The sequence below is a fragment of the Uranotaenia lowii genome, chromosome 1 (genome assembly GCF_029784155.1).
Source record: "Uranotaenia lowii strain MFRU-FL chromosome 1, ASM2978415v1, whole genome shotgun sequence".
Lineage (NCBI taxonomy): Eukaryota > Metazoa > Arthropoda > Insecta > Diptera > Culicidae > Uranotaenia > Uranotaenia lowii.
In genome coordinates, this window is record NC_073691.1 from 133,075,781 (window position 1) to 133,098,448 (window position 22,668).

Here is a 22,668-nt window from a genome sequence, read left to right on the forward strand (position 1 = left end):
ATTAAGCTCTCATTTGCAAACAATTAAAACGATTTCTCGTCGTCAAGTCAGCGGCAGTTTCAAACCGAACTGGCATGACGACAGCTATTCGCCTGGTGTTGATCTATGCTGTGAGTTACCCACCCACATCGGAAAAACGTGGAAAAACACGCACTATTTGCGATTGTCTCCCCTTTGTTCCCTAGAGCGAGAGAAAAATAGACGAGTGACCGGTTGCTCACGTCAAGCACGTGAATGAGTTCCTCGTGTTTGCATGCTGCTGTTCCGGAACGCGGAGAACCCAAACAAAAACGCGACGCTACCTTCTATAGATAGGTGGTACCAACCTAGTTGTGACATAACCAACACCAAGCTGCTCCATTAGCTCGCCCGCGATTTTATTAGGTTGATTGGGGACGCTGGAAAGTTGTTTTGTGTGGGGGGAAGAACCCTCGTTATTTCTCTTGTATGGGAACTGGGAACCTACATACTCTCGCTCATCGACGATAAGGCTGGAAGCGAGAGGATGTTTTTTTTCCACAACAGCCTCTGTTTCAGCGTAACGTAACCCGGGCCAGGCTAGTTGGGAGAGCTAAGCTTTGCGGTTTTCGGGTAGCCTGGCCGGATTCAGTTCCGTGGGAGCCGTCGTGAAAATCGGGTCATTTTCATATTCTTGGCGCGTCTGTTTAGAGAACTACCGAACGACAGGTGGAAGGAGGTGTGGGGAGTAAATCGTTTTCTTCTTCCTGCCACTGCGGTTCAACCACCGTTCTCCTTCTTCCGGTTGTTATTACTGTGTGCCATAACGTGTACTGGCAGAAGTGTTTTGTGCTTGGTGGCGCTGTAGGGTTCTTTTTCGTTTTGTTGTTCTTCGTCTGCTGCCCAAAGAAAGTAAAGGCTGAAACTTTCTTCTGGAGCTCCTTGGGAAAGGGTGGGTTTTTTACACTTTTTGTATGGCGTTTCTGTTTTTTTACTGCTGCTGGTATTGGGGGGTAGTAAAAGGTGTTACCTCTATTCCGGTTCGGGGTTATGCTGGGAAAATTTGACAGCGGAGGTGGGAGTATAGGAGAGAGAGTGTATGTGGAAGGTTCCATGTTTTTACGAGCAAAATGTGTAATTAATGTGAGCATAGCGTGTGTTGTGACTGATTGGCAAAAGCCGTCGACGTCGGTTCTCAGTCAGCTTGGGAGTGTAAATTGAAAATTCTTTCATTCGACTGAGCTTGGTTAGCTGATGAGTGGGGCCAATCGGGTGTTCTGTAAGAGCAGCACGAGTTTGGTCAAACTGCTGAACAGGCCCGAAGATAAGTGGTACTTTCAATGTCAAGGGTGCCTGTTTAACGGACATCGAGGTGTGTCACCTTAAAAAAATATGACGGCTTGAGCATCACATCGAGACGTCACGCGTAAATCTTAGGCTATTATGTCAGTGAGAATATACGCTGTATGTGTCTGCTTAACTGATAGCACTTAGCAATGAAGAAATCGGCTGGCAAGGACATTCTGAGTTCAGTGTAAAGATAGCGAAAATTATGTCACATTCCTCCACTGCCTGGTTTAGTCTCGTTATTTATATCTCCGACAAGTTATGGCCCCGCCGAAAAGTCATGTAGGGGGCGTTTGTTGGAAGTTCGTTGTGTGCAGGATAATTCGCTGTTAAGAAGTGCGTGCTACGAGCGAACTAAATGCTTGCCTCTACGTCTGCCAATGTTTTCGTTTCGCTCCATCTAAAGGAATTATGGAGAAGATTTGTTTTTGCAACAGCAATGCGGGCAGCCGAAAATAGCGAACACTCAGCTTATGCCGTAATCGCTCAGATTGTATGGCTCCCCGACGTGATGTAGCAAAACAGCGTAAGTATAATTTATTTATTGATTTAGAGATTATCTTCAAAAACACCTCAAAATGAAACGATATTAAAGTTAAGCTGCGTCTTGACAGAAGAGAACTGGCGGATCTCTATTTGCTGAAATAAGCAACTTACCTAAGGTAGTCTCAGTTTCAAAGTTTCTCTATGATGGTTCTCTATGAGATTTAAGTAATGAAACACATTCCCAAAGTTGTTTATCTGTAATTATTTGATTTGAGACCCCGTTCGTTTTTGACAACATTCGATTTTGGAACATGTGCCAAAATCGAACGTATTTTTGGAACGAAATTGCCTTGTAGTTTTCGTTATAACAAAGATCATAAATACGTTTTAACGTTCTTAAATGGTGATAAAATACAACAATAAAAACAAAAATTTCTTTAAAAAAAATGATTAAGCACTCAAGAATGACAAAAAATGTTGAGAATTTCATATAATCAAAAAACAAATACAAAAAAAAACATTAAAATGACAAAATAATCAAAAAATGACATGGAGAACATACGCAGTGCTGTGTGCGGATTTCGGGTGATTTGTCGAGTTCATTTGAATCGCGCAGGGAGCTTCGACAAGGTGATAGTCTATCCTGCATGATGTTCAACGTGGCGCTAGAGGGTTTCATTCGACGAGCTGTGGGCGAAATGCGGGGCACGATTTTCAACAGATCCAGTCAACTAATCTGCTTTGCCGATGAATTTGATATAGTCGGCAGATCATCTGCGGGCGGTGGAGGAGATCTACCGCAAACTGAAACGCGAAGCAGGAAGGATTTGGTTGATGATTAATACGTCCAAGACGAAGTACATGCTGGCCTGCGGATCCGAGTCCGACCGAACCCGCTTGTCCAGTAATAACAAGGTCACGATCGACGGCGACGAGCTGGAGATAGTCGAAGACTTTGTCTATCTCGGCTCACTGGTGACCGCAGACAATGGCAGAAGCCGTGAGATCCGGCGGCAAATGATCAGTGGAAGTCGTGCCTGCTATGGATTCCACAGGCAGCTGCGGTCGAGAAGACTAAGCCCTCGCACGAAGTGTAACCTGTATATGACGCTCATTAGACCTGTTGTTTTCTACGGGCACGAGACATGGATATTGCTCGAGGAGGACCTGCGTACACTCGGAGTATTCGAGCAACGAGTGTTAAGAACCATCTTTGGCGGCGTACAGGAGGACGGAGTGTGGAGGCGAAGGATGAACCACGAGCTCGCGCTACTCTACGGCGAACCCAGTATCCAGAAGGTGGTGAAGGCTGGCCGGATACGCTGGGCGGACATGTTGCGAGAATGCCGGACGACTGTCCTGCAAAACAGGTGTTCGCTACGAATCCGGTAGGAACAAGACGAGCGGGGGCGCAACGAGCGAGGTGGTTAGACCAAGTGGAGCGTGATCTGGCGAACGTGGGGTGCCCGAGAAATTGGAGAACGGTTGCCACCCAAGTAACAATTTTAGCTTTATAACGGTTAGCAAAATTTTGTTTGGACTATAGCATTAATCTTCATAAAAAGCTAAAGCGCATTCTATAACATCACCTGGACTCTAATAAAGCCAAAATTAGGCTATTTGGCCCTACCCTAGAAACGTCATCATGACGTATCATTGTTGGTCATCAATGTTGGTCAGCAAAGCTTTTAAAAAGCTATTATAAAACATGTTAGGAATTTTTGTTTTTTTTTCGATACTGTGAGTTCTCGGAGTTTTATTTTTTTTTCCAGCAACCATAATGGTTGATGAATGATGATTGCATTATTGAGATATTTTTGATCTGGTAAAATTAATAGCCAAAATACCAATGTTTTAACCATATTATGAGCCTCTTTTGTACTGCCAGTCAAGATTTTAGGTAAAATGTGTATGAAATAGTATCTTAAAATAAATGCGCCTCGTCAAATCTGATGGTAAATCATGATGGAATTGATGGAAAATGGGCTTGAAAAAATATTTTCCAATGCTTGCATTGTGAATCCATCAACATGGCGTCATTTTGTGCCCTTCGATTTTGCAACCAACATGGCGTGAGTCAATTCATAGTTTTATTATGGTTTAATGATGACCCCAAAAAAAGCTACGATTTGACGTTTCTCTCGCAAGCCAAATAATTACACGCTTAGGATGAGTTCCTAATTTCTGAGTTGTTAATCCTTAGTACAGTAAATGAGGACATACATTTTAAATAAAAACGGATTGGTTGTTAATCACCCGTGGAATAACTCATGAGTTGAAGTCAAATTTCGTTGTCTGACGCCATCTTGAAATCCAAGATGGCGGCTTTCGCTGATCTTTCAAATGTTGTAAATGACTTAAAATCGCATGAAACCCCATCAATATTGGTATTGGGTGAAAGGGCTAAACGATTAGAAGTCGAATTTCGCTATCAGACGCCATCTTGAAATCCAAGATGGCGGCATCCGCTGAACTTTTAATGCTGTAAATGACAAAAAGTCGCATTACACAACCACTATATGGGTATTGGTTGAAAGGGATAAACTAGAAGAAGCCGATTTTTTTCTTTTCGACGCCATCTTGAAATCCAAGATGGCGTCTTCCGCTGAACTTTGAAATGCTGTTAGTCACTGAGAATCGCATGAAAGGCCCACAATATTGGTATTTGGTGAAAGGGCTAAACTACAAGAAGTCGAATTTCGCTATCGGACGTCAACTTGAAATCCAAGATGGCAGCTTCCACTGAACTTTAAAATGCTGTTAATCACTGAAAGTCACATGAAACTTCCACAATATGGGTATAAGTTGAAAAGGATCAACGAGTAGAATACAAATTTCGCAATTAGGCGTCATCTTGAAATCCAAGATTGCGGCTTCCACTGAACTATAAAATGATTGAAATCATTGAAAGTCACTAGAAATTCCCACAATATGGTCATTGGGTAAAATGGCTTAATCAGTTTAAGTGGAATTTCTCTATCAGATCCTCTTGAAATCCAAGATGGCGACTTTCGCTGAACCTTAAAATGCTGTAAATAACTTAAAAACCGCATGAAACACCCACAATATTTGCATTGTGTGAAAGGACCAAACGAGTAGAAGTCGAAGTTTTCTATCAAACGACATCTTGAAACCAAGATGGCGGCTTCCACTGAGCTTTAAAATTCTGCAAATGACTAAAAACCGCACGAAAGCTTTACAATATTGGTATTCGTTGAAAGGGATAAACTAGAAGAACCAGACCCTGATTGTTTTTGGCAACCTGCTCGAACATTTTGTGTTGTTCAAATCGAACGATTTTTTCCCCAACTTTGTTTTTACTTTGTACTACATTTTTTATCATGTTTTTGATGCATTTAGCGCTTTTCGTGTTTTGTCGATAGTTTTTGTTTTTTGCCATTTGCTATTTATGTCATTGTATTATGTCTATCATGCTAATATGTCTAAATTGTATTGGTCCTATTAAAGCGAAAACTATAAGGTTATGTTGTTTCTGTTATTTGTTTGATTTAGGGACATGTGCCAAAATCGGATGTTTTCAAAATCGAATGTTGCCAAAAACGCTCGGGGTCTGTATTGTGGTTGCTTTGTGCGATTTTGGGTCACTTACAGCATTTCAGAGTAAAGCGGAAAGAGAAAATCGACTACTACTCGTTTAGCCCTTTTACCCAATACCAATATTGTTGAGGTTTCATACGATTATAAGTCATATACAACATTTTAAAGTTCAGTGGAAACCACCATCTTGAATTCGGATGGCGTCAAATAACGAACTTCGACTTTTACTGGTTCATTTCTTTCAACTAACACCCATATTGTAAGGGTTTGAGGCGATTTTCAGTCATTTACAGTATTTTCAAGTTGAGTGGTAGCCGCCATCTTGGAATTTAAGATGGCGACGGACAACGAAATTCGACTTTTACTCGTTTATTACTTTCACCTAATAACAATTTTAATAAGGTTTCATGATATTTTCAGTTATTTACAACTTTGAAAATAAAAGCGGAAGCCGCCATCTTATACTAATGATGGCGTCAAGCAACAAATTTTGTTCCTCCTATTTGAACTCTTTCACTCAATACTCATATTGTAGAGTTATTCATTCCACTTCCGGTAATTCGGAGTTTTCATAGATTTTTATAATTTTTTATTATTTTAACTCAAAATCAACACACAGAACTTATCAAAAATGTGTAAAAATGGGAATTCTAATTCAAATATGTGCTATCTAATCTGAGCGTGTCCTGATTTGACATCTTGATCGAGAACTGTCACTAAGTTTTATGGCGGTTTAATAATCAGGCACTGAGTGCTATTATAGAACATGCAAAAGAAAGCTTGGAGCAAACTTCTAAGTTTGTGTTTTATTATAGTTTAAACAAAGCATTCCTAACTCTTTCTAAATAACTAAAACAGTATGTTTAATGGAAGATTTATGAGCGTTTTCAAAACTATCTAAAAACAGATGGTTGATTCAAAAATATAAGCATTTTGCATGACCATAATAAAACCATCATAAAACGAGCTGCACAAAAAAAGCTATAATAAAACCATAATAAAACATCGAAATGCTAGTTAGCTTGATCTGTGTTACTTGGGCATGGACCGTGTGAATTATAGGAATTATGTTCGTCAAGTTATGTTGTGAGACGGTATACTATGTAAATAATCGATTTCGATTTCGGAAACACAAAATGCTAGGGCGTGGTGCCAAAATCGAATGGGGTTTGTAATTGAAATCATGTTTAATTTTTTGGATTTTCAACTTTTTCCCAAAACTTTTTCCCAATAAAATTATTTCATGCTTTGTTAGCAAATCGTATGTTCTTTAAACAGGACTCATTAGATATGTTTATTTACTATACCTTTCGCCATCTTGGCTGGGAGAAACTCTCTTGTCAACTGGCAGTGCAGACGGAACGAGGATGAGTTGGGTCGGTGGTTCCACACGATTACCCCAAAGGTTAGCCTTAAACTTCGGTTTAATCGGTTGAACCTGAATCGCGAATTTATTCGTTTATTTTACGGTCTCATGTCCAATCATTAGTTCTTGAATGCGGTACTCTATCGTATGAATATTTCGGGCAGCAATTTATGCAGTTACGGCCTAGGTTAACGTGACATTGAGCATATTGTTTGGTCATGTGAGGACCACCTCTTCGCCAGAACGAACTTAAAAGATTCCTTTCGGGCTCGAGAGAAAACACAAAACTTTCCAGTGAGGGATGTTTTAGCTGTGGTAGACTTGGACTACATGATCGAAATCTATCTTTTCTTAAAAAGATCATCTTCTATAATTCTTTTAATCATATCTCTTCTATAATCGCTTAAAAAAATAAAAACCTTTAAAACCTCGAGGTATGAATCGTTTCTAAAGAATAAAAAAAATCATTTCGCCAATCGGCTGTAGGCGCTTGAGGTGACAAGTTTGAATGGCCAGCATTTTTTGTGAAATATAAGATACAGCTACAGAAAGAAAAAATAATCTAGGTAACCATAAACTTCGAGTGACTTGAAAAAGTATTGAAACTTTATCGATCACATGTTGGAATGACGTAAAATAATTTGAATCCCAGCGTTGTTGGATCTCTCAAATAAGCTTTTAAGCCATGGGTTGTCAGGATTCTTACCAAAACAACCTTGTTTTAAAGCTAAATTTGTTTATGTAATTTAAACGAATAAACTTTTCCATATATTTGGGAGCCTTCATTGTCAAAAAGTTGTGGCCTGCGGGCCATAAGGTTTTTGACTCCTTGAGACCCACAAATGTATGCAAACAGTATTTTCTTTGATGGCCAAGAATTTTTTCCAAAATTCCTTGTTTTCAAGCCAACGGATAGCACAATTAGAATTTCTTAACGAAATTTTCACATCATAGATCCACCGGTGAGCTGTTTATGTAAATTAAAAGCAAAAGTTGTTTGCCTAAATTTGGTGGTCTTGAGCAGTCAAAAACCTTGTAGTCCGCTAGCCATGAGGTAATCCAACATAATTTTTATGAAAAATTGTCTCTGTTCTCTCTGCCAAACAGCCAAACAAACGAAATGTACCTATGTATTATCAGATAAAAAAAACAAAGTCACTTCCGAAGGCTAGAGCATAATAGAATAAACGAGTTCAAAACCTCACTATCGGAAGATGTCGAAGATAGAACAATATTTAAAATTACGCTGAACCGATCTGCAATGCCCTGAGAGCATGTATCCAAATTGTGCCAACCTCTAGGTAGCATCTAGTATTATATCGAATGGGCTGATGCTGTGAACCATAACCTCGAACGATTACCATCAACTGAGTTGATATTTCCTGACAAACACGGGAGGACATTTTCCATTGCGAAGTAAAGACAACCGGCTGCCTAGGGATATCCCTATTCAACCTTTTTTGAGAACAACCGAACCGCGTGTTCCCAAAACTGTACCCTTTTCCAATTTTGAAGCAAGGGTGCAGTAGGGTGTTTCAAGTATTTTTGGAAAACTTTTCTTGAATTATTCAGAATAAACACACAATTTGAAAACAAACATGACTTAATTCTGGAAGCGAATTAGGTTCTTCTGAAAAAAGATTTTGGTCTTTTTAACTGTATGTCGCTCGATTGAAACACCCTAATCTACGATATATAGATGTTTGTATCACTACGTAGACATAGAAATCCCCGAGCGTATCCAGCCCGGATCCCCCCGACGATGGACCAAGGATAATGCTGTTAGGATCTGTCGGGAGATAAAAAAAGGACACACAACACAACCCGATGACGAAAATAAATGGAAAAATAGCTGTTTTTTGGAAAGACAACCGGAACTGATGTGCGTCTGTCGGTTGTCACGCATCCGGTTGGAAAGTTTATGGAGAAAACATGCTTTCTGGAATAAGTCAGGTACATTTGGTTTTCATAACTCTGGGTTTAATGAAAAGGATATTAAACTAATACCACTGAATTTGTTTTTTCCACATTCATGAAACTTGTGCGTCCAAACTTTCAATAAAATGAACAAATTGAACAAAATGTTGCATGAACTAATCTTGCATCGAATCCTCATTGCAGAGAATTGAAAAATCGAGTTTGTTTTGATCGAAAATTTGATAAAATCTGGAATTTAAAATGTTATACAATTCCCATCATGTGAAGATTAACTTTCGAGTTGGTATTTTTGAAGACGTTATCAAATTTTTCAATAAAATACCTTAAACTTTAGATATAAAATCGAAGGGGCAAAAGAAGAATTTGATATTTGTTCCGGCCCTATGAACTCATGAATAATTTGACAAATATCTCAGTAAAACGAACGGCTTCAATTCATTGCTCGATAAATGGAAAAGCTCATATTCAGAAGAGTTGAAAACCTTCTTTAAATGATGACACGAAAACGTTTCTGAGGTTTTGGATAGTTTTTTTTTATGTTTGGTATTCGAAAGTGTTAACAAATATAAAAAATTAAAAATTAAAAATAGCTTTTTGCCATCGTATTTAAGTATCCGTATAATCAGAGGAAGTAATATCCATAGATATAACACTAGAAATGCTTCGGAAGTGAGAACACCCACTATTATCCTCAGCGCAACTCAAAACTCATTATACTATAAAGGTTTAAGCGACTTCAATTCATAACCGTGAGAAATAAAATGTGCTCATACTTTGGCTGAGTTCATGAGACTTTGTATTTCACACATAAAAAGAGAAGGTTTTTTAAAAAAAGTGAATAGACAAGAAAAACATGGTTTTCGTCTGATCCTATGATGATGATATTTGCTTTTGTTATTATTTTCTTTGCGGCTTTCTGCCGTCAGTAAAGTAGAGTTAAAAATAAAGAATATGTAGACTTTACATATGTTTGAGCCACGCGCGCGATATAATATTAGATTTAAAAAAAGTAACTTTGAATAAGCATTGCAAGCACAAAACAGAAATCAGCCAGGTTTCAGCCAGTTTCATTTGTATACTGATTCTGATAGAATATTCATTCATATTAAAATTGTCATAAAGATAACTCGACCAGCTCAAATCTGTGTAGGGGAATGAGGTGGGACAATCATCATCATCATCATGATCATCATCATCATTAAAAAAAACCGTTTTACGTAATCAATCTGTTACGGATATATAAGCAGCGGCTAGACCAGCCAAGGCAAGGTACTTGAAGAGTACGGAACCTCAGGGCCGGCTGGCTACTGGGTAACCAAGGACTTTTCGGGTAAAATACAACGAATCGGGAAATTTCATGTTACTTTGCGTTTTTATTAACGTTTCCTTGTGGCGTGTTGTCTGTGTGTATAAAACAATGTTCTGTGTCTTGTGTGGCGTGTAATTGTTTAACTAACCGTGATTGTGCTGCTGTTGCTGCTCTGTCGCGACGTCGTGGTTCCGGAAATCCAGTTCCGGAAACAGGAGGGCCGTCGATTTAAGGGCGTATCAACGGGGTGCCGAAACCATCGGCGCCAGCGGGCGTTGCTGGACTCGGTCGTTGCAGGCGTCTTCCTTCTTTGGCTTTTAATCGGCCTGCCCACGAGAGTGCCCCGTATCCGGACAGGCCGAGAAGGGAAGTCCTCCTTTAGAGTTAGGGATCCGCAGAACCCGAGGACGAAGATGCTGGTCCTTTACGTGTTAGGCGCGAGACCACAAGGGGTCTGCGGGCCGAGCCGTGACGAAGACAATCCGGTATCCGGGTGAATTCCGTAGACGTTCACAAACACTCAACAGGAACTTGACTTCACACACGGACGCCTGGTACAGAAGAGCGCGATTTTTACGGAAGCAAGCTTCCTTTTCGCCTTCCATTTTCTCTTTCTCTTTCCTCCTTTTCCTCCTCTGTTAATTGACAGCAGCTTGCAGCATATGTAGCCTACTGTGGTGCTATCTTGGTGTCAGACTGAACAAGAAACATGAATTTTCTAGAGCTTAACATTCAAAACTACAAAAGAAGACAAAAATCAAACGATTTGTAACCAACCGGTTACAAATCAAGAAAAAATATATTTTTCAAAATCTTTTTGATCCTGTTATTCTGAATTCTAAGACTAATCAATTCCTAAATCAAGGTTCATCTTTCAAAAATCCAAGCAATTTCTCAACATAAATGGATTTCAGATCTTAAAAGTAAGCGCAGATGTGGACTAGCAGGTAGGCTGGCGCGAGTCTGGTTTTGGTATGCCAGGGGTTATTTTATTTAATTTTTTTTTATTTACATAGTATTCCGTCTCACGACATAACTTGACGAACATAATTCCTATGCCAGGGGTACTGGGTTCGAAACGTTTGGGTTCGAATCCCATAAGTGGCCGACAGGTAAGATTTGTCGAACGTAAAATCTAAAGAATGCACGTTCATACTTAGGCAGAAACTGCGGTGAATCCGTGCACCCATGGTGGGTTACCAACATACATACATACAAAAATGGATTTCAGATCTTAAAAGTTTCTTAACTCTTTTCCCTTCCCAACGGTCTCACGGCCTTTCCGTGCTCTTTTAGCACTAATCGAAACGGAGGAGGTCAAATGACAATTTTTAACACATGAGATATGACACTTCTTGTTATAATTGTTTTTTTTTCGCAAATTTTTCTACATGGCTCATTTTATTTTAAAAATGCTCGTACTTTTAAATATTATAAATTTTTGAAAGTTTGCAGATTTCGTGGTGGTATGTAGTGGTATTAGACTGAGTGGATTTGGGGTCCTTTATGAATTTTTCAAACCCTGGGGTCTAAAAAGCTTCGGCTTGGTTCGAAACTCACCCATGATTTTTTTGCAGATTGTATAATTAACGGTTAAATAAGTTAATTTGAACTTTTAGGTTTGTATGGGATTAATGAATATTTTGTATTGAAAAATCAACATCATTTTTGTTTCTTTTGTGGAACCAAGCCTGCTCATGTTTTTTGTGCCGATTTATAAATTCTTTGAAGAAAATTTTCGGCTGAACAACTTTGTCCAAAACCATTTATTCGTATCTCATTAGACAATAAAGTAATTAGCTGTTTAACAGGGGTATGTCTTTTGGCATCGAAAAACAATAAATTCAATTGACATCACTGCTGGTGACTCGCGAAGTATTGCATAAAAATCAGTCATGCAATACCTTGCTAGGCACCCAGCAGTGATGTCAATTGTATTTATTATTTTTCAATGCCAAACGACATGCCCTCCTTGAATACCTGATAACTTTTTTGTCTTCTAAGATACGAAGTTATGATTTTAAACACAGTTGTTCAGCGGAAAATTTTCTTTACAGAATTTATAAAATGGTACAGAAATCATAAACAGGCAACAGTACCTTACTTTGGCATACAAGAAGAACACGCTACTCGGGAACGGGGAGTTGGTTTCCTATTAAGCTCGCAGGCCCTTGCGGCCCTCATAAAATGGGAACCGATAAACGAAAAAATAATCGTAGCGAGATTCAGAATACGGGTTAGAAATCTTACAATGGTCCAGTGTTATACGCCAACTGACGATGCCGATATGCAGGAGAAAGGGTAATTTTAAAGCCAATTGAACAGCGTGGTTGAAAAAATTCCGAAGGCTGACATTGTTGATTGGTGGATCGCTCTTCTACCATCGACCGGTACATAAGGTATCTTGGGTATCCCGAGATAGCCGAACAGAAAATTAAATTGACCACATCTGAATCAGCCGAAAATGTTGAAGCTTCCTTGATGTCCGCAACAAACGAAGCGCAGACATTGCATCTGACCACCACCTCGTCCTTGGTGAGATACGACTGAGAGTTGCGCGTATCCAACGGCGCGAGGAGAAAGTCGGGTGTCGATACGAACGTCCGCCGGTTGGAGAATCAAGAGGTGAAAAGGCATACGTTGAACATCTTGAATCCCGCGCCTCAGAACTGCCTACAGGCGGAACAGTCGAAGAACAGTGGTGTGGAATCAAGAATGTCTTTATAACGACGAGACATGGTACTCTTGGTAACGTCTGTGGAAGAAGAAGTGAATGAATGTCCTTTGAAACCTGGGGGTTGGTCAATGATCGGAGGTATGCGAAAGTCGGAATTGAGCAGTCATAGCACCGGGTCAGCCAAAGCAGCCGCCCGCCTACGATATGCGGGGCTGGAAAAGGTAGTTAAACGAGTTTGTAGACGAGACATGAGAGCCTGGACAAACAAAGGGAGAAAAAGCCGCCGCCATTGGAGATATCCGATTACTATATGAAATTTCTCGCCGGACTAACGCAAGAATGACGCTGAAAGACCGAGCAGTTCAGCTGTTGACAGATCAAACAGATCAGCTCACACGTTGGACTGAACAACTCTTCCGAGTCACAAATAGCGATGGCCAACAGAATCCGCAGCTCGAAGCGCCACCAGTAAGTCGCATTAATGGCGTTAACTCGGAAGCACCCTCGCTGGCTGAAATAGAAGCAACAACCAAAGCCATGAAATCCAACAAAGCACCTGGAATCGATTGCATTTCTGCTGAGATGCTGAAAGCCGACCCTGTCTTGTCAGCATAAATGGTGCTAAGCCTTTCCGCTGACATCTGGGATACTGCAACATTCCCGGTCGACTGGGTGTTGGGTATTCTCGTAAAGGTCTTGTAGAAAGGAGACCTGACCGACCGCGGAAACTGGGGAGGCATAACCTTGATCTATACAACTCTCAAAGTACTCAGCAAAGTGATCCTACTAAGAACCCAGGAGAATATTGACGCAAAACTCCGACGGTAACAAGCTGGATTCCGATCTGGAAGATCATGTGTAGACCACGTCACAACGGTACGAATCACACTGGAACAAATCAATGACTCTCTTCTGCTGGTGTTCGTTGATTGCTAAAAATCGTTCGACTGACTTAACCATGAAAACATCTGGGCGGCTCTAAGGCGACGAGGACTCCCAGAGAAACTAGTCCATCTAATTGAAACACAGTACGAGGCATTTTCGTCGCAAGTCCTGCACGACAGTGTCTTGTCTGATCCAATCCCGGTAACTGCTGGAGTGAGGCAAGGATGTATTTTATCACCGCTACTCTTCCCCATCGTAATGGATGTTATCTTGACTGGATCGATTGACTGTAGACCAAACCGAGGATTGTCGTGAAATCCTTTGACAATGGAGCAACTGGATGACCTTGACCTGGATGACGATATTGTTTTGCTCTCCCAAAGACAACAAGACATGCACAGCAAACTCGACGACCTCAACGAAATCTCCAAGGCAGCAGTAGCAGGTCTCAGTGTCAAGGTCGGAAAGATCAAGTCGATGAAATTCTTCACAGAAAATCTTTCCAATTTCGTGGTAGCTGGGCAACAGGTTGAGAAAGTGGAGTTCTTCCAGTATCTTGCAGCCAGAGACTCAGAACTCTCCAAGCGGAACAGTCGAAGAATAGTGGGCCACCTGATGGTGGCACCAAGAAAAACTCTAAAACCGGATCAGAAAGGCCTGATTTGCATTTGCGAGTCTCCCAAACATCTGTCGCTCACGCTCTCTCTACGAACGGAAATCCGAATCTTGAACTCAAACATCAAATCGGTATTGTTATACGGGTGCAAATTTGGAGCACTTATGCGGCGACGACCCGAAAATTGCCAGTTTTATTGTGAATCGCTGCCTGCGGAACATCATCCGCGCTTGGTAGCCTGGTCACTGGATCTCAAACGTGGAACTAGATCGCCGGTGTCATCAAACGGCGCTAAAATTCGAGATTCGGGAACGTAAGTGGAGATGGATAGGGCACACGTTGCGAGTAGACAGAAACGAGATTTGCAGAGAGGCGCTTGACTGAAATCGAGATGGGCATCGAAGAAGGGGCAGGCCCAGAAGCTTGTGGAGGCGTAGTTTAGCCGCTGAAATCTGCACAGTTGATGAGAACTTTGGCTGGTAGCAAGTAAAGACGCTGACTCCGGATCGTCGAACAGCGCCGGGCCCCTAGGTAGGTAGGTATGTACACTGTATCAAAAAATTGTCCGTACAGCACGTATCTTGAAGTCCAAACAATCAAAAAGTGCACTTTTTCAGTCAATAAAAATACTACAATTACATCATTCGCTGCAGAAACTTGTCCTTTTTGTAGATCAGTATTAAAAATGATTATGAATTAAACCTTAAAAATAATCCAATTCATTTTGTATAGAAAGTCCCAAAAACGACGTCAAAAAATTGTCCGTACACTGAGGCCTTTGTCAAATATTAGTCAAGTAAACAGTTATATGTCAGTCTGTCAAACGCAGAAACGTGAATTGAATCTCAGCAAAGACAATTTCCAGGGGTCTGAGCGATAAATACGGTAAAATGAACTTTATTTAGCCTAAATCAGTAGATTTCAACAATTTGTGGATTAAATTAACAGGAAAATGTCTGCTCCTCACAAAAAAAAAATCCGTTGACATCCGGAAACTGATAGTTGACCTGAAAAATGACGGAAAAAGCTTGTCCGAAATTTATTTAATCACTTGTCTTCGAATTACGCATAGAATAGTAAAACGGCCATGATCGTCGGTACAGTATGTCCTTCAGAACTTTAAGAAGACTAACTCCCTGGAGACTAATCGTATAGGCTGATGGTTGGTTTGATCGTATTTTCGGGTCAGAACCAAACAATCATATTTATCGTAATATGACTGACAAATCTATTTATTTTTCTCCGTAAATGAATGTCAAATTTTTGGTGCCATTTGCGCTGAAAGCATACCACACCATTACATGGCCACCACCGTGCTTAACTGTCGGTCACAAATTTTTCGGATCCAATTCAGTATTTGGATTACGCAATACTCTAACAAGTCCGTCAGACCCAAAAATATTAAATTAGCTTTCGTCAGTGAATATGACGTTCTGCCAGAACTCTTCCGGTTCCAGGACATACTTTTGAGCGTATTTCGGCCGCTTTTTCTTATATTCAGCAGATATAAACGGCTTCTTCAGAACAACACGACCTCGTTATTTTTTCTCAAGAAGTATGTTCCGTACCCTTTGAGGATTAACCCGTATGTTTTCAAAATTCTTCAGGCTGTGTGCTAGTTTCGGGGCGCTGATTTTAGGATTCTGACTGATTTCCCTGACAATGATGCGATGGTGACGATCCGTAAACTTCAGTTTGCGGCCTCTTCCTGGAGTAGTCTCCAGGGAGTTAGTCTTCTTAAAGTTCTGAAGGACATACTGAACCGACGATCGTGGCCGTTTTACTAGACCTGCAATTTCGGACAAGCTTTCACAAGCTTCTTCAGGTCAGCAATCAGTTTCCGGGTGTCAACGGATATTTTTTGTGAGGAGCAGACATTTTCTTGTTAATTTTTGTTGATTTAATTAACAGGAAAATGTCTGCTTCTCACAAAAAAAAATCTCGTTGACATCCGGAAACACGAAAATCTACTGATTTATGCTTCATTTTACCGTATTTATCGCTCAGACCCCTGGAAATTGTCTTTGCTGAGATTCAACTAAAATTTCTGCGTTTGACAGACTGACATATAACTGTTTACTTGACTAATATTTGACAAAGGCCTCAGTGTACGGACAATTTTTTGACGTCGTTTTTGGGACTTTCTATACAAAATGAATTGGATTATTTTTAAGGTTTAATTCATAAACATTTTTAATACTTATCTACAAAAAGGACTAGTTTCTGCAGCGAATGATGTAATTGTAGTATTTTTATTGACTGAAAAAGTGCACTTTTTGATTGTTTGGACTTCAAGGTACGTGCTGTACGGACAATTTTTTGATACAGTGTATGTGCTACGACTTTACCACACCAAAAAGTTGAATAGTGTATTCGAATTAATTGAGCCCTGTAAATACCTACTTATTTTTTTGAAACAGATTTTTAATCAATTTTACTGTTTGTATAGTGGCCCCCTTTTTATAAGAGGGAGGGACTGCTGACTTCGTTGGAATAATTCCCGACCCAAAAAAGTAAACAAGCTGAACTAAATGTTTCTGTTTCATTCATTTACAGTGGTTTCAGATTTCATATTGAGAAAGGAGCATTTTTTTGAATGTGCTGAATATTTTTGTTCCAGGCAAAATATAAAATCTTGCCTGGTTCATCCCTTTTTATTAAGGAAGTAAAGAAGAGCATAGAAAATTTCAGGTGCTTAAATAGAGAACATTCCCATCAAAAATTTTGTAAACCTTGCAACCAAATAAGAATTAATTATGAATAAACGCGATATGTTAACCTATGCCGAATACTAGTGGTAGCTTACGATAAAAATAGAATGAGTAAGTCCATCGGCAAAGTTTAACTTCCTTTCTTCAGAAACTTCAGTCTTCATATGTTCATTGTTGATTATTCAGTGGAATTGGATGTTTTTAAAACGTATTGAAGTTGCCGTTTAACGGGATAACATGCTTTTTTTTATAAAATCTCGAATATGCTGAAATTTACACCCCTACGTGCACCTGACATAAGATTGACTTGAATAAAGAGAAAGACAATTCACAAAAATCAAGTGACTAGAACGAACGTAGGCCTATTAGTGTTCTGGATCCTCGCACGATTTTGTTTGTTGATTTTTTTTACAAAAAAAAACTTGTGAAAAGGTTAAGTATACAGTAAACAACAATTAAAGTGATTGGGAACGTAGGAACTCACATGGGAGGTAACTCACCAATACATCTTAGATGTATCAATGGAAGCACACTGAAAAGCTGCTGTGTAATAACAAATCCAGAACCAAACATCCAGCTACAAACACATATGGAGCTCCTTTTCAAAACAGTCCCACATTTTCCGCTCACGCGTTATTGGGGAGAAAAGGGACACTTCGGCGTTTTACTCATATTAACGTCTCGCGCTGAGAGTAAGGAGTGGAAATTCTCCTAGAATACTTTACCACCCACGTTGAAGCGAACGACGAACTGTTTGCTCCAATCATCTTCGGGACAAAAAAATATTCCGTTCCCCCCAAGACAACATTATAGACCGTCGGAGGAACCAGCATAAAGTGGGAGCTTATCAGTTTGAACTTTCGAAGTTTTGGTCCGTATCTGGACGGTTGCTCATCATCCCCCCTTTCTGCGTACACCTCTTTCATTGGCGAAAGAACGTTGTGGAAAACCTTAACGACGATGACGACGACAACGAGACGTCCAGCTGCGGAGATAGGTCGGAAAAACATAAAACCCTGTCGCGACCTACGTTTATCCTTCCTTCCAGCACGATGAGGTGGAAGTGACAAACACTCTCCGGTAGAACAACGACGCCAACTGGCTCTACTTCTGACTGGCTGCTTTTCTTGTTCTTCATTTCAAACGGGAGCGATGCTGGACGATCAGATCCAGATTATCGGCCAGAAGTAGTTTGGGTTCCGTCCAGAACGGATGTGAGCTTCTTCGCGTCCTCGGGGACAACCGTCGGTCAATATTGCGTAGAGCTGTTTCGGGTTGACTTTTTTTTAAGCGTTACCTCTAGCTGAGTAACTGTTATAGAAAAAAACGACGAATCCGTTTCCGGGTCTTTCCCGGTCAGTTTTACTAGAAACCTAAACGCAGAGACTGGAGAGCATTCTTTTCTCGTCGAATCCCTACATCAGGGTGGTAAAATAAGTGAATCCCATGGAATCGTGTCCTGTCGGTGTTGCCGGTTTTACTCGAACGGGATAGGAGTTATTTGAATATCCTCCCTGACGGACGACCGCAGATGGACTTTGAACTGTCGCTGTACTTACGGTTTCAATTCGTGATTGGCGCACTGGAGCTTGAAGAGGGTTCCGGTTGATTGGTTTTGAAAGATTTCAACGGATGCTGCGGAATTTTGTTTTCAGTGATTCGTTTGCTGTGGGGGTGGGGAAAAGAGGATAAAATAAGTTGTTTTTGTACATTGTAAAGTATAAAGAGGTGTAGTTGGATTACAAAGTATCTACAAGAAATTGGATATGTGACAAATTCCAAGTATGTACCTGTCCTAAAAATAATAAAATGTGATGTTCTAGAATTAAAATTTCATCATTTCAGGTATGTATGTATGTACCTACGTCAGTAAAAAACATTCAAATAGATTTTCCAATTTTTTATTCGTCATTTGCTTCGTTTAGTTGCCCTACAGGAGTTTTGTGTTTTCCAAAAAATTCTTTAATAACTTATGATTTTATCTACATGATTTAATGAGAACTCATAACGTTGATGTTGCCGTTGTTACAACGGTATGAAAGATAAAAAAATTCTATCTTCGAATCTACTATCCCTGTTTTGGTACTGAACTTGTACCCTTTATTGGACTTAGATCTTACATACATAAATTGCCGCCGACCGTGGCCTAGAGGATAGCATTCAAGTCTTCTAAGCCAAAGGTCATGAGATCAAGTCTTGGTCACGGCAAACATAGTACTCTTTTTGTGGGTTGGTGGTATTAGCATTAGTAAAATGCTAGCCATTATACTTGAATGATGTACGCTTAGTCTTAAGTAGAATTTAGATCTCTTCAAAGAAACATGAAGTTTCACTGAGATCCTATATGTGTGTGTTCGTTTTTAATGACATTGAAAAAAAAATAAACAAATTAATGAAATATTTAATTTTAGGTCATGGATCATTATGAAGAAGTATTACACGATAGAAGTTATGTGTTATAGGTATTTGATTTTGAAGATTAACCCTTCATTGCATTTTTTTTTATTAAAAGTCATTTTAAGTACTTGAAAATTATGTGTACTTAAATTTAATTTTTACTTGTAGTTAATAAAATGCAGACTAATAGATGGTTGAAAACGCCAATGCCAACTTTTTCTCAGGATATCTGAAAAATTGGTTTTTGGATTTTTCACATGACGTTAAGGATATCACTATTAGTATTCAAGGCTCAGAAAATATTACCGAAACCTTACGAAAAAGTATTCGAAGCATGGTCAGTAAATAAACGTCATTTTACCTAGTGGTTATTTCTATTTATCGTTGTAATCAAATACACAGAAAATTTTTTTGACTATTACGTATCACTGAAACTGCAACCTTTAAAATAAATCAACCTGTAAATAACAAAACTTGAATTTTCAATTGTTTTCCTTGCAAGTAAAGGAAGATTCATTTATTATTACAGCAAATGTCCTGTAGAAAAGTTGTACACTGAAAATTGAATGTCACGTAATTTGTTTTTCGACCTGTAAAATTACGGTTAATGTCCTGCTCCTTTTTTTTACTGGACATTTGTGTGATTTTACAGGAATTTTTTTTTGTGTAAACAAATAAGATGAATTCTTATGTCATACCTGTAGTGACCGGATGATTCTTTAACAGGCTTTTAATTATATTTAAACGCCGGCTTATTTTTATATACGCCAATCTACGTGAAAACTCTTTACTTAACTGACGAATCTTTTCACTTTTCCCAATTCGCTCGCTAGGACGAACCCACACACCCACACCACTCAATATACTGTGACATTTTTGCTTAATATAGTTCATACCAATACAAACTTAGTATACTGTAAAACCTGTACGATTGTTGGAAAAAATGATGGATTTGTCGATTCAATAAATAACAAGTCGAAATATTGCCGTAAATCTTAGTTAAAAAAATCGTTATGTCGAACCATTTCATTTTTCTGTATGTCTCCCGGTGGGTTTCGTCTCTTGCGGGACCTGCGGGGACCAATACACCTCGGATTCGAAAAAAAGTCATCGCGATTTCCTGTAAAATGATCAAAATAACGTTATTGTACAGGGTCCGGTAATTGAAGTGCTATATTGAAATAAACATATAAATTGTTCAAAACAACAACTTTTTATTTCAAATTCATTCAATTTCTTTTGAAAACATATTTCTTTTTCAAAATTCACTCGTAAAGTTCGATTTGTCCGCCCTTGAGTTTAACTACTCGCCGCAAACGGTCGAGGAATGCATCGTATGAGGCCCGCAGGTGTTCTCGTGGTATTTTATCTCAGGCTGCCATGAGATGTCGCTTCAGGACCTCCACACCTTCATGTTTCTTAGAGCAGACTTCGGCCTCCAACATACTCCAAACAGCGAAGTCCATAGGGTTCAGGCTGGTGAACTCGCCGGCCACTCGGAGCTCGAAATGAACCCTGGAAAATGTTGCGCAATTCAAAGTTGGGTTTTCTTCGCTTTGTGAGCATGCGCCGAGTCTTGTTGGAAAACCCCTGAAACAGAAATGTCGACGTGCCCACGGTTCGACGACATTCTGTAGAACTAGTTCCCGATATGGATTTTGGTTGATCTTCACTCTTTCAGGGACAAAAACCAGCAGAGTCCGGCCATCACGGGTGATTCCGGCCCAAACCATCACCGATGCTGGTTTCTGTCGCCAGGTGGCCGTCAGAAAGTCGGCATGGCTTCGTGATCTGTCTGGCAACCAAACTCTGTCGTTCTGCTTATTCACGAACTGCTGTACGGTGAAGAGTTTCTCGTCGGTATACACGATATTCTTCAACCTTCCTTCCGCGGCCCTCTTCAACAGCGCCTTCGCTCTTTTTACCCGTTCTTGTTTCTGCTTCACAGTAAGGTCTTGAACCTTTTGGATCTTGTAGGGCTTGATCTGAAATTTATCTTTCAGGATCTGACGGAGGCTTCGATCCTATATGTTAAGATCCTCTGCCAATTTAGTGGCACTACGACGAGGATTTCTGTTAGGCGCTTCTTGACATCTTTGCCATGGCAGGTGTCACCACAGTAGGTCGGCGTCCCCCACAATACCGTTTTTTTGGCACTTCCGGTCTCCAGGTATCTTTTAACTGTACGGTATACAAAACTTCTGCACACACTTACATCGGACAGCTCACGAACTATGTCCTTCTGCCGTTTGCCAGCTAGGAACAAGGCAACCACAGCGCTACGTTTCTGTTCGAGATCCATTTTTCCGGATAAACCAGATTACAAAAGTAACATTTACATCCAATGATAGCTAAGACTTAATGTAAACAAAGCGACGAGGGGTCGTCCAATACTGCTTCGTGTGCAACGAAATAATTACTGCTGAAGTAATGTTGCAGTAGACTGAGTCGATTTGGGGTAATTTTGGAATTTCTCAAACCCTAGGGTCTAAAAAGCTTTGTCTTGGTCCAAAAATCATCCATGATTTTTTGCAAAATTTTAAAGTAACGTTTACATGAGTAAATTTGAACTTTTAGGTTTGTATGGGAAAATTGAATATTTTGTACTGAAAAATCAACATCATTTTTGTTTCGTCTGTGGAACCGAGCCAGCTGATGGCTTTTGTGTGAATTTTTAAAACTCCTAAAGGAAATTTTCCGCTGAACAACTTTGTCGAAGACCTGAACTTCGTATCTTATTAGGAATAAAAGTTATTAGTTGTTTAACAGGGGTATGTCTTTTTGCACTGATAGACAATAAATTCAAATGACATCCCTGCAGGGTGCCTAGCGAGGTATTGCGTGACTACGTTCTATGCAACACTTCGCGAGGCTCAAGCAGTGATGTCAATTGAATTTATTGTTAATCAATGCGAAAAGACATACCTCTGTTAAACTGCTAATAACTTTTTTTTCCTAAAAAGATGCGAAGTTCAGGTCTTCGACAAAGTTGTTCAGCGGAAAATTTCCTTTAGAAAATTTATAAATTGACACAAAAGCCATCAGCTGGCTCGGTTCCACAGACGAAACAAAAATGATGTTGATATTTCAGTACAAAATATTCAATTTTCCCATACAGACCTAAAAGTTCGAATTTACTCATATAAACGTTACTTAAAAATTTTGCAAAAATCATGGATGAGTTTTGGACCAAGACGAAGCTTTTCAGACCCCAGGGTTTGAGAAATTCCAAAATGACCCCAAATCGACTCAGTCTAATGTTGCAGTTCAATTGCCGGACCTTGTAATTAGATAACCATTAAAAATATACATTTACCATCTAAATTTTCAAATTCTTTGTTTTGGAAAACAACCTAAGTCGACTGCCTCACACAAACTGATCCAATTGAGTGCCAATCCTCGAGTCGTCTGCGTAGCCGT

General features: G+C 39.8%; 1 protein-coding gene across 10 annotated transcripts in view; it reads left to right on the top strand.

The window, feature by feature from the left end:
- Nucleotides 1–621: 621 nt before the first annotated feature.
- The window catches only part of LOC129740085 (cGMP-specific 3',5'-cyclic phosphodiesterase), a 338,821-nt gene continuing 316,774 nt past the window's right edge, over nt 622–22,668 (top strand). For 4 of the 10 annotated variants that reach the window (XM_055731678.1, XM_055731686.1, XM_055731680.1 and 1 more), the window contains exon 1: nt 622–910. The gene's annotated coding sequence lies outside the window, so the exon portion shown is untranslated. Of the gene's footprint in view, nt 911–18,033; nt 18,697–22,668 lie in introns of those variants that run through there. The other 6 variants (XM_055731675.1, XM_055731676.1, XM_055731679.1 and 3 more) reach the window with 5 other exon arrangements.